Consider the following 11,725-nt stretch of genomic DNA (forward strand, 5'->3'; position numbering starts at 1 on the left):
CCAGTTGGGTTCTACTCGTCCCAGTTGGGTTTTGGGGCTCCTAGTTTGGTTTTGGGGCTCCTGGTTGGGTTCTATTGGTCCCAGTTGGGTTTTGGGGCTCCTGGTTGTGTTCTATTGGTCCCAGTTGGGTTTTGGGGCTCCCAGTTGGGTTCTACTGGTCCCAGTTGGTTTTTGGGGCTCCCAGTTGGGTTCTACTGGTCCCAGTTGGCTTTTGGGGTTCCCAGTTGTGTTTGGGGTCTCGTGGTTGTGTTCTACTGGTCCCAGTTGGGTTTTGGGGCTCCCAGTTGGATTCTACTGGTCCTAGTTGGGTTTTGGGGCTCCCAGTTTGGTTGGGTTAGGGTTAGGGTTAGGATTAGCGTTAGGGTTTGGTTAGGGTTAGGGTTAGGTTTAGGATTAGGTTTAGGTTTAGGGTTACGGTTAGGTTTAGGGTTAGGGTTACCGTTAGGGTTAGGGTTAGGCTTAGGGTTAGGGCTAGCGTTAGGGTTAGGCTTAGGGTTAGCGTTAGGGTTAGGGTTAGGATTAGCGTTAGGGTTAGGCTTTCTTAGGGTTAGGGTTAGCGTTAGGGTTAGGGTTAGGGTTAGGGTTAGGGTTAGGGTTAGGGTTAGGGTTAGGTTAGGGTTAGGGTTAGGGTTAGGGTTAGCCTCTTAGGGTTAGGTTTAGGTTAGGGTTAGGGTTAGGGTTAGGTTAGGGTTAGGGTTAGGGTTAGGGTTAGCCTCTTAGGGTTAGGTTTAGGTTAGGGTTAGGGTTAGGGTTAGGTTAGGGTTAGGGTTAGGGCTAGGGCTAGGGTTAGGGTTAGGGCTAGGGTTAGGGTTAGGGTTAGGGTTAGGGTTAGACGCCTCTTAGGGTTAGGTTTAGGGTTAGGGTTAGGGTTAGGTTAGGGTTAGGGTTAGGGTTAAGTTTAGGGTTGTTAGGGTTAGGTTTAGGTTTAGGTTTAGATTTAGCTTTAGGTTTAGGGTTAGGTTTAGGGTTAGGGTTAGGGTTAGGGTTAGGGTTAGGGTTAGGGTTAGGTTAGGGTTAGGGTTAGGGTTAGACTCTTTGGGTTAGGGTTAGTGTTAGGGTTAGGGTTAGGGTTAGGGTTAGGGTTAGACGCCTCTTAGGGTTAGGTTTAGGGTTAGGGTTAGGGATAGGGTTAGGGTTAGCGTTAGGGTTAGGTTTAGGTTTAGGTTTAGCGTTAGCGTTCCTGTTAGGGTTAGCGTTAGTGTAAGCGTTAGGGTTAGCCTTAGGGTTAGTGTTAGGTTTACGGTTAGGATTAGGGTTACGGTTAGCGTTAGGGTTAGGGTTAGCGTTAGGGTTAGGGTTAGCGTTAGGGTTAGGGTTAGGTTTAGCGTTAGGGTTAGGGTTAGGGTTACCATTACTGTTAGGGTTAGGGTTAGCGTTAGGGGTAGGGTTTGGGTTAGGCTTAGGGTTAGGGTTAGGGTTAGGTTAGGGTTAGTGTTAGGGTTAGGGTTGGGTTAGGGTTAGGGTTAGGGTTAGACGCGTCTTAGGTTTAGGTTTAGGGTTAGGGTTAGGGTTAGGTTAGGGTTAGGGTTAGGGTTAAGTTTAGGCTTGTTAGGGTTAGGTTTAGGTTTAGGTTTAGGTTTAGGTTTAGGGTTAGGTTTAGGGTTAGGGTCAGGTTTAGGGTTAGGGTTAGGTTTAGGTTTAGGGTTAGGGTTAGGGTTAGGGTTAGGGTTAGGGTTAGGGTTAGACGCCTCTTAGGGTTAGGGTTAGGGTTAGGGTTAGGGATAGGGTTAGGGTTAGCGTTAGGGTTAGGGTTAGGTTTAGGGTTAGCGTTAGGGTTAGGCTTTCTTAGGGTTAGGGTTAGGGTTAGGGTTAGACGCCTCTTAGGGTTAGGGTTAGGTTAGGGTTAGGGTTAGGTTAGGGTTAGGGTTAGGGTTAGACGCCTCTTAGGGTTAGGGTTAGGGTTAGCGTTAGGGTTAGGGTTAGGGTTAGACGCCTCTTAGGGTTAGGGTTAGGGTTAGCGTTAGGGTTAGGGTTAGGGTTAGACGCCTCTTAGGGTTAGGGTTAGGGTTAGCGTTAGGGTTAGGCTTAGGGTTAGGGTTAGGGTTAGGGTTAGGGTTAGGTTAGGGTTAGGGTTAGGGCTAGGGCTAGGGTTAGGGTTAGGGCTAGGGTTAGGGTTAGGGTTAGGGTTAGGGTTAGACGCCTCTTAGGGTTAGGTTTAGGGTTAGGGTTAGGGTTAGACTCTTAGGGCTAGGGTTAGACTATTAGGTTTAGGGTTAGGGTTTGGGTTAGGGTTAGACTCTTAGGGTTAGGGTTAGACTCTTAGGGTTAGGGTTAGGGTTAGGGTTAGGTTTAGACTCTTAGGGTTAGGGTTAGACTGTTAGGGTTAGGGTTAGGGTTAGACTCTTAGGGTTAGGGTTAGGGTTAGGGTTAGACTCTTAGGGTTAGGGTTAGGGTTAGACTCTTAGGGTTAGACTCTTAGGGTTAGGGTTAGGGTTAGGGTTAGACTCTTAGGGTTAGGGTTAGACTCTTAGGGTTAGGGTTAGACACTTAGGGTTAGGGTTAGGGTTAGGGTTAGGGTTAGGGTTAGACTCTTAGGGTTAGGGTTAAACTCAGGCTCTTAGGGTTAGGGTTAGACTCAGGCTCTGAGGGTTAGGGTTCGACTCAGGCTCTTAGGGTTAGGGTTAGACTCAGGCTCTTAGGGTGAGGGTTAGACTCAGGCTCTTAGGGTTAGGGTTAGAGTCTTAGGGTTAGGGTTAGACTCTTAGGGTTAGGGTTAGACTCGTAGGGTTAGGGTTAGATTCTTAGGGTTAGGGTTAGACACTTAGGGTTAGGGTTAGGGTTAGGGTTAGACTCTTAGGGTTAGGGTTAGGGTTAGGGTTAGGGTTAGACTCTTAGGGTTAGGGTTAGGGTTAGAGTCAAGCTCTTACGGTTAGGGTTAGACTCAGGCTCTTAGGGTTAGGGTTAGACTCAGGCTCTTAGGGTTAGGGTTAGACTCAGGCTCTTAGGGTTAGGGTTCGACTCAGGCTCTTAGGGTTAGGGTTAGACTCAGGCTCTTAGGGTGAGGGTTAGACTCAGGCTCTTAGGGTTAGGGTTAGACTCAGGCTCTTAGGGTTAGGGTTCGACTCAGGCTCTTAGGGTTAGGGTTCGACTCAGGCTCTTAGGGTTAGGGTTAGACTCAGGCTCTTAGGGTTAGGGTTAGACTCAGGCTCTTAGGCTTAGGGTTAGACTCAGGCTCTTAGGGTTAGGGTTAGACTCAGGCTCTTAGGCTTAGGGTTAGACTCAGGCTCTTAGGGTTAGGGTTAGACTCAGGCTCTTAGGGTTAGGGTTCGACTCAGGCTCTTAGGGTTAGGGTTAGACTCAGGCTCTTTGGGTTAGGGTTAGACTCAGGCTCTTAGGGTTAGGATTAGACTCAGGCTCTTAGGGTTAGGGTTCGACTCAGGCTCTTAGGGTTAGGGTTAGACTCAGGCTCTTAGGGTTAGGGTTCGACTCAGGCTCTTAGGGTGAGGGTTAGACTCAGGCTCTTAGGGTTAGGGTTAGACTCTTAGGGTTAGGGTTAGGGTTAGACTCAGGCTCTTAGGGTTAAGGTTAGACTCAGGCTCTTAGGGTTAGGGTTAGACTCAGGCTCTTAGGGTTAGGGTTCGACTCAGGCTCTTAGGGTTAGGGTTAGACTCAGGCTCTTAGGGTTAGGGTTAGACTCAGGCTCTTAGGGTTAGGGTTCGACTCAGGCTCTTAGGGTTAGGGTTCGACTCAGGCTCTTAGGGTTAGGGTTCGACTCAGGCTCTTAGGGTTTGGGTTCGACTCAGGCTCTTAGGGTTAGGGTTAGACTCAGGCTCTTAGGGTGAGGGTTAGACTCAGGCTCTTAGGGTTAGGATTAGACTCAGGCTCTTAGGGTTAGGGTTAGACTCAGGCTCTTAGGGTTAGGGTTCGACTCAGGCTCTTAGGGTGAGGGTTAGACTCAGGCTCTTAGGGTTAGGGTTAGACTCAGGCTCTTAGGGTTAGGGTTAGACTCAGGCTCTTAGGGTTAGGGTTCGACTCAGGCTCTTTGGGTTAGGGTTCGACTCAGGCTCTTAGGGTTAGGGTTAGACTCAGGCTCTTAGGGTTAGGGTTCGACTCAGGCTCTTAGGGTTAGGGTTAGGGTCAGGCTCTTAGGGTTTGGGTTCGACTCAGGCTGTTAGGGTTAGGGTTAGACTCAGGCTCTTAGGGTTAGGGTTCGACTCAGGCTCTTCGGGTTAGGGTTAGACTCAGGCTCTTAGGGTTAGCGTTAGACTCAGGCTCTTAGGGTTAGGGTTAGGGTCAGGCTCTTAGGGTTAGGGTTAGACTCAGGCTCTTAGGGTTAGGGTTCGACTCAGGCTCTTAGGGTTAGGGTTAGACTCAGGCTCTTAGGGTTAGGGTTAGGGTCAGGCTCTTAGGGTTAGGGTTAGACTCAGGCTCTTAGGGTTAGGGTTCGACTCAGGCTCTTAGGGTTAGGGTTAGACTCTTAGGGTTAGGGTTAGGGTTAGACTCAGGCTCTTAGGGTTAAGGTTAGACTCATGCTCTTAGGGTTAGGGTTAGACTCAGGCTCTTAGGGTTAGGGTTAGACTCAGGCTCTTAGGGTTAGGGTTAGACTCAGGCTCTTAGGGTTAGGGTTAGACTCAGGCTCTTAGGGTTAGGGTTCGACTCAGGCTCTTAGGCTTAGGGTTAGACTCAGGCTCTTAGGGTTAGGGTTCGACTCAGGCTCTTAGGGTTAGGGTTCGACTCAGGCTCTTAGGGTTAGGGTTCGACTCAGGCTCTTAGGGTTAGGGTTAGACTCAGGCTCTTAGGGTTAGGGTTAGACTCAGGCTCTTAGGGTTAGGGTTCGACTCAGGCTCTTAGGGTTAGGGTTAGACTCAGGCTCTTAGGGTGAGGGTTAGACTCAGGCTCTTAGGGTTAGGGTTAGACTCAGGCTCTTAGGGTTAGGGTTCGACTCAGGCTCTTAGGGTTAGGGTTAGACTCAGGCTCTTAGGGTTAGGGTTCGACTCAGGCTCTTAGGGTGAGGGTTAGACTCAGGCTCTTAGGGTTAGGGTTAGACTCAGGCTCTTAGGGTTAGGGTTCGACTCAGGCTCTTAGGGTTAGGGTTAGACTCAGGCTCTTAGGGTTAGGGTTAGACTCAGGCTCTTAGGGTTAGGGTTAGACTCAGGCTCTTAGGGTTAGGGTTAGACTCAGGCTCTTAGGGTTAGGGTTCGACTCAGGCTCTTAGGGTTAGGGTTAGACTCAGGCTCTTAGGGTTAGGGTTAGACTCAGGCTCTTAGGGTTAGGGTGCGACTCAGGCTCTTAGGGTTAGGGTTAGACTCAGGCTCTTAGGGTTAGGGTTAGACTCAGGCTCTTAGGGTTAGGGTTCGACTCAGGCTCTTAGGGTTAGGGTTAGACTCAGGCTCTTAGGGTTAGGGTTAGACTCAGGCTCTTAGGGTGAGGGTTCGACTCAGGCTCTTAGGGTTAGGGTTAGACTCAGGCTCTTAGGGTTAGGGTTAGACTCTTAGGGTTAGGGTTAGGGTTAGAGTCTTAGGGTTAGGGTTAGACTCTTAGGGTTAGGGTTAGGGTTAGGGTTAGACTCTTAGGGTTAGGGTTAGACTCTTAGGGTTAGGGTTAGGGTTAGACTCTTAGGGTTAGGGTTAGACTCTTAGGGTTAGGGTTAGGGTTAGGGTTAGTGTTAGACTCTTAGGGTTAGGGTTAGACTCAGGCTCTTAGGGTTAGGGTTAGACTCTTAGGGTTAGGGTTAGACTCTTAGGGTTAGGGTTAGGGTTAGAGTCTTAGGGTTAGGGTTAGACTCTTAGGGTTAGGGTTAGGGTTAGGGTTAGACTCTTAGGGTTAGGGTTAGACTCTTAGGGTTAGGGTTACGGTTAGACTCGTAGGGTTAGGGTTAGACTCGTAGGGTTAGGGTTAGACACTTAGGGTTAGGGTTAGGGTTAGGGTTAGACTCTTAGGGTTAGGGTTAGGGTTAGACTCAGGCTCTTAGGGTTAGGGTTAGGGTTAGAGTCAAGCTCTTAGGGTTAGGGTTAGACTCAGGCTCTTAGGGTGAGGGTTAGACTCAGGCTCTTAGGGTTAGGGTTAGACTCAGGCTCTTAGGGTTAGGGTTAGACTCAGGCTCTTAGGGTTAGGGTTAGACTCAGGCTCTTAGGGTTTGGGTTACACTCAGGCTCTTAGGGTTAGGGTTAGACTCAGGCTCTTAGGGTTAGGGTTAGACTCAGGCTCTTAGGGTGAGGGTTAGACTCAGGCTCTTAGGGTTAGGGTTAGACTCAGGCTCTTAGGGTTAGGGTTAGACTCAGGCTCTTAGGGTTAGGGTTAGGGTCAGGCTCTTAGGGTTAGGGTTCGACTCAGGCTCTTAGGGTTAGGGTTAGACTCAGGCTCTTAGGGTTAGGGTTAGACTCAGGCTCTTAGGCTTAGGGTTAGACTCAGGCTCTTAGGGTTAGGGTTAGACTCAGGCTCTTAGGGTTAGGGTTCGACTCAGGCTCTTAGGGTTAGGGTTCGACTCAGGCTCTTAGGGTTAGGGTTAGACTCAGGCTCTTTGGGTTAGGGTTAGACTCAGGCTCTTAGGGTTAGGATTAGACTCAGGCTCTTAGGGTTAGGGTTAGACTCAGGCTCTTAGGGTTAGGGTTAGACTCAGGCTCTTAGGGTGAGGGTTAGACTCAGGCTCTTAGGCTTAGGGTTAGACTCAGGCTCTTAGGGTTAGGGTTAGACTCTTAGGGTTAGGGTTAGGGTTAGACTCAGGCTCTTAGGGTTAAGGTTAGACTCAGGCTCTTAGGGTTAGGGTTAGACTCAGGCTCTTAGGGTTAGGGTTAGACTCAGGCTCTTAGGGTTAGGGTTCGACTCAGGCTCTTAGGGTTAGGGTTCGACTCAGGCTCTTAGGGTTAGGGTTAGACTCAGGCTCTTAGGGTTAGGGTTCGACTCAGGCTCTTAGGGTGAGGGTTAGACTCAGGCTCTTAGGGTGAGGGTTCGACTCAGGCTCTTAGGGTTAGGGTTAGACTCAGGCTCTTAGGGTTAGGGTTAGACTCAGGCTCTTAGGGTTAGGGTGCGACTCAGGCTCTTAGGGTTAGGGTTAGACTCAGGCTCTTAGGGTTAGGGTTCGACTCAGGCTCTTAGGGTTAGGGTGCGACTCAGGCTCTTAGGGTTAGGGTTCGACTCAGGCTCTTAGGATTAGGGTTAGACTCAGGCTTTTAGGGTTAGGGTTCGACTCAGGCTCTTAGGGTTAGGGTTAGACTCAGGCTCTTAGGGTTAGGGTTCGACTCAGGCTCTTAGGATTAGGGTTAGACTCAGGCTCTTAGGGTGAGGGTTCGACTCAGGCTCTTAGGCTTAGGGTTAGACTCAGGCTCTTAGGGTTAGGGTTCGACTCAGGCTCTTAGGGTTAGGGTTCGACTCAGGCTCTTAGGGTTAGGGTTCGACACAGGCTCTTAGGGTTAGGGTTAGACTCAGGCTCTTAGGGTTAGGGTTAGACTCAGGCTCTTAGGGTTAAGGTTAGACTCAGGCTCTTAGGGTGAGGGTTAGACTCAGGCTCTTAGGGTGAGGGTTAGACTCAGGCTCTTAGGGTTAAGGTTAGACTCAGGCTCTTAGGGTTAGGGTTAGACTCAGGCTCTTAGGGTTAGGGTTAGACTCAGGCTCTTAGGGTTAGGGTTAGACTCAGGCTCTTAGGGTTAGGGTTCGACTCAGGCTCTTAGGGTTAGGGTTAGACTCAGGCTCTTAGGATTAGGGTTAGACTCAGGCTCTTAGGGTTAGGGTTAGACTCAGGCTCTTAGGCTTAGGGTTAGACTCAGGCTCTTAGGCTTAGGGTTAGACTCAGGCTCTTAGGGTTAGGGTTCGACTCAGGCTCTTAGGGTTAGGGTTCGACTCAGGCTCTTAGGGTTAGGGTTCGACACAGGCTCTTAGGGTTAGGGTTAGACTCAGGCTCTTAGGGTTAGGGTTAGACTCAGGCTCTTAGGGTTTGGGTTCGACTCAGGCTCTTAGGGTGAGGGTTAGACTCAGGCTCTTAGGGTTAGGGTTAGACTCAGGCTCTTAGGGTTAAGGTTAGACTCAGGCTCTTAGGGTTAGGGTTAGACTCAGGCTCTTAGGGTTAGGGTTAGACTCAGGCTCTTAGGGTTAGGGTTAGACTCAGGCTCTTAGGGTTAGGGTTCGACTCAGGCTCTTAGGGTTAGGGTTCGACTCAGGCTCTTAGGGTTAGGGTTAGGGTCAGGCTCTTAGGGTTAGGGTTCGACTCAGGCTCTTAGGGTTAGGGTTCGACTCAGGCTCTTAGGGTTAGGGTTAGACTCAGGCTCTTAGGCTTAGGGTTAGACTCAGGCTCTTAGGGTTAGGGTTAGACTCAGGCTCTTAGGGTTAGGGTTAGACTCAGGCTCTTAGGGTTAGGGTTAGACTCTTAGGGTTAGGGTTAGGGTTAGACTCAGGCTCTTAGGGTTAAGGTTAGACTCAGGCTCTTAGGGTTAGGGTTAGACTCAGGCTCTTAGGGTTAGGGTTAGACTCAGGCTCTTAGGGTGAGGGTTAGACTCAGGCTCTTAGGGTGAGGGTTCGACTCAGGCTCTTAGGCTTAGGGTTAGACTCAGGCTCTTAGGGTTAGGGTTAGACTCAGGCTCTTAGGGTTAGGGTTAGACTCAGGCTCTTAGGGTTAGGGTTCGACTCAGGCTCTTAGGGTTAGGGTTCGACTCAGGCTCTTAGGATTAGGGTTAGACTCAGGCTCTTAGGGTGAGGGTTCGACTCAGGCTCTTAGGCTTAGGGTTAGACTCAGGCTCTTAGGGTTAGGGTTCGACTCAGGCTCTTAGGGTTAGGGTTCGACTCAGGCTCTTAGGGTTAGGGTTCGACACAGGCTCTTAGGGTTAGGGTTAGACTCAGGCTCTTAGGGTTAGGGTTAGACTCAGGCTCTTAGGGTTAAGGTTAGACTCAGGCTCTTAGGGTGAGGGTTAGACTCAGGCTCTTAGGGTTAGGGTTAGACTCAGGCTCTTAGGGTTAAGGTTAGACTCAGGCTCTTAGGGTTAGGGTTAGACTCAGGCTCTTAGGGTTAGGGTTAGACTCAGGCTCTTAGGGTTAGGGTTAGACTCAGGCTCTTAGGATTAGGGTTAGACTCAGGCTCTTAGGGTTAGGGTTCGGGTCAGGCTCTTAGGGTTAGGGTTAGACTCAGGCTCTTAGGCTTAGGGTTAGACTCAGGCTCTTAGGGTTAGGGTTAGACTCAGGCTCTTAGGCTTAGGGTTAGACTCAGGCTCTTAGGCTTAGGGTTAGACTCAGGCTCTTAGGGTGAGGGTTAGACTCAGGCTCTTAGGGTTAGGGTTAGACTCAGGCTCTTAGGGTTAGGGTTCGACTCAGGCTCTTAGGGTTAGGGTTCGACACAGGCTCTTAGGGTTAGGGTTAGACTCAGGCTCTTAGGGTTAGGGTTAGACTCAGGCTCTTAGGGTTAAGGTTAGACTCAGGCTCTTAGGGTGAGGGTTAGACTCAGGCTCTTAGGGTTAGGGTTAGACTCAGGCTCTTAGGGTGAGGGTTCGACTCAGGCTCTTAGGGTTAGGGTTAGACTCAGGCTCTTAGGGTTAGGGTTAGACTCAGGCTCTTAGGGTGAGGGTTCGACTCAGGCTCTTAGGGTTAGGGTTCGACTCAGGCTCTTAGGGTTAGGGTTAGGGTCAGGCTCTTAGGGTTAGGGTTCGACTCAGGCTCTTAGGGTTAGGGTTAGACTCAGGCTCTTAGGGTTAGGGTTCGACTCAGGCTCTTAGGGTTAGGGTTAGACTCAGGCTCTTAGGGTTAGGGTTAGACTCAGGCTCTTAGGGTGAGGGTTAGACTCAGGCTCTTAGGGTTTGGGTTCGACTCAGGCTCTTAGGGTTAAGGTTAGACTCAGGCTCTTAGGGTTAGGGTTCGACACAGGCTCTTAGGGTTAGGGTTCGACTCAGGCTCTTAGGATTAGGGTTAGACTCAGGCTCTTAGGGTTAGGGTTCGACTCAGGCTCTTAGGGTTAGGGTTCGACTCAGGCTCTTAGGATTAGGGTTAGACTCAGGCTCTTAGGGTGAGGGTTCGACTCAGGCTCTTAGGGTTAGGGTTAGACTCAGGCTCTTAGGGTTAGGGTTAGACTCAGGCTCTTAGGGTTTGGGTTAGACTCAGGCTCTTAGGGTGAGGGTTCGACTCAGGCTCTTAGGGTTAGGGTTAGACTCAGGCTCTTAGGGTTAGGGTTAGACTCAGGCTCTTAGGGTGAGGGTTAGACTCAGGCTCTTAGGGTTAGGGTTCGACTCAGGCTCTTAGGGTGAGGGTTAGACTCAGGCTCTTAGGGTTAGGGTTAGACTCAGGCTCTTAGGGTTAGGGTTAGACTCAGGCTCTTAGGGTTAAGGTTAGACTCAGGCTCTTAGGGTGAGGGTTAGACTCAGGCTCTTAGGGTTAGGGTTAGACTCAGGCTCTTAGGGTTAGGGTTAGACTCAGGCTCTTAGGGTTAGGGTTAGACTCAGGCTCTTAGGGTTAGGGTTCGACTCAGGCTCTTAGGATTAGGGTTAGACTCAGGCTCTTAGGGTGAGGGTTCGACTCAGGCTCTTAGGCTTAGGGTTAGACTCAGGCTCTTAGGGTTAGGGTTAGACTCAGGCTCTTAGGGTGAGGGTTCGACTCAGGCTCTTAGGGTTAGGGTTAGACTCAGGCTCTTAGGGTTAGGGTTCGACTCAGGCTCTTAGGGTTAGGGTTAGACTCAGGCTCTTAGGGTTAGGGTTAGACTCAGGCTCTTAGGGTTAGGGTTAGACTCAGGCTCTTAGGCTTAGGGTTAGACTCAGGCTCTTAGGGTGAGGGTTCGACTCAGGCTCTTAGGGTTAGGGTTAGACTCAGGCTCTTAGGGTGAGGGTTAGACTCAGGCTCTTAGGCTTAGGGTTCGACTCAGGCTCTTAGGGTTAGGGTTCGACTCAGGCTCTTAGGGTTAGGGTTCGACACAGGCTCTTAGGGTTAAGGTTAGACTCAGGCTCTTAGGGTGAGGGTTAGACTCAGGCTCTTAGGGTTAGGGTTAGACTCAGGCTCTTAGGGTTAAGGTTAGACTCAGGCTCTTAGGGTGAGGGTTAGACTCAGGCTCTTAGGGTTAGGGTTAGACTCAGGCTCTTAGGGTTAGGGTTAGACTCTTAGGGTTAGGGTTAGGGTTAGACTCAGGCTCTTAGGGTTAGGGTTAGACTCAGGCTCTTAGGGTTAGGGTTCGACTCAGGCTCTTAGGGTTAGGGTTCGACTCAGGCTCTTAGGGTTTGGGTTAGGGTCAGGCTCTTAGGGTTAGGGTTCGACTCAGGCTCTTAGGGTTAGGGTTCGACTCAGGCTCTTAGGGTTAGGGTTAGACTCAGGCTCTTAGGGTTAGGGTTAGACTCAGGCTCTTAGGGTTAGGGTTAGGGTCAGGCTCTTGGGGTTAGGGTTAGACTCAGGCTCTTAGGGTTTGGGTTAGACTCAGGCTCTTAGGGTTAGGGTTAGACTCAGGCTCTTAGGGTTAGGGTTAGACTCAGGCTCTTAGGGTGAGGGTTAGACTCAGGCTCTTAGGGTTAGGGTTAGACTCAGGCTCTTAGGGTTAGGGTTAGACTCTTAGGGTTAGGGTTAGGGTTAGACTCAGGCTCTTAGGGTTAGGGTTCGACTCAGGCTCTTAGGGTTAGGGTTCGACTCAGGGTCTTAGGGTTAGGGTTAGACTCAGGCTCTTAGGGTTAGGGTTCGACTCAGGCTCTTAGGATTAGGGTTAGACTCAGGCTCTTAGGGTTAGGGTTCGACTCAGGCTCTTAGGGTTAGGGTTAGACTCAGGCTCTTAGGGTTAGGGTTCGACTCAGGCTCTTAGGATTAGGGTTAGACTCAGGCTCTTAGGGTGAGGGTT

The 11,725-nt window shown here is 50.4% G+C and overlaps 2 long non-coding RNA genes across 6 annotated transcripts; both read left to right on the plus strand.

Moving 5' to 3' along the window:
* The first annotated feature begins 541 nt into the window (after positions 1–541).
* LOC308057682 lies at positions 542–2,131 on the plus strand. 5 transcript variants are annotated; one of them, XR_013925392.1, is made up of 3 exons: positions 542–576; positions 756–827; positions 2,060–2,131. It is a non-coding gene; the product is annotated as an uncharacterized lncRNA (long non-coding RNA). The 5 variants fall into 5 exon arrangements; XR_013925393.1 differs by having other exon boundaries at positions 542–564; XR_013925394.1 differs by lacking the exon at positions 542–576 and adding an exon at positions 578–606.
* Positions 905–1,392, plus strand: LOC308057683. The gene is made up of 2 exons (XR_013925397.1): positions 905–1,007; positions 1,104–1,392. It is a non-coding gene; the product is annotated as an uncharacterized lncRNA (long non-coding RNA).
* Positions 2,132–11,725: the final 9,594 nt, after the last annotated feature.

Source organism: Falco punctatus (assembly GCF_963210335.1).
Source record: "Falco punctatus genome assembly, contig: scaffold_37, whole genome shotgun sequence".
Classification (NCBI taxonomy): Eukaryota; Metazoa; Chordata; class Aves; order Falconiformes; family Falconidae; genus Falco; species Falco punctatus.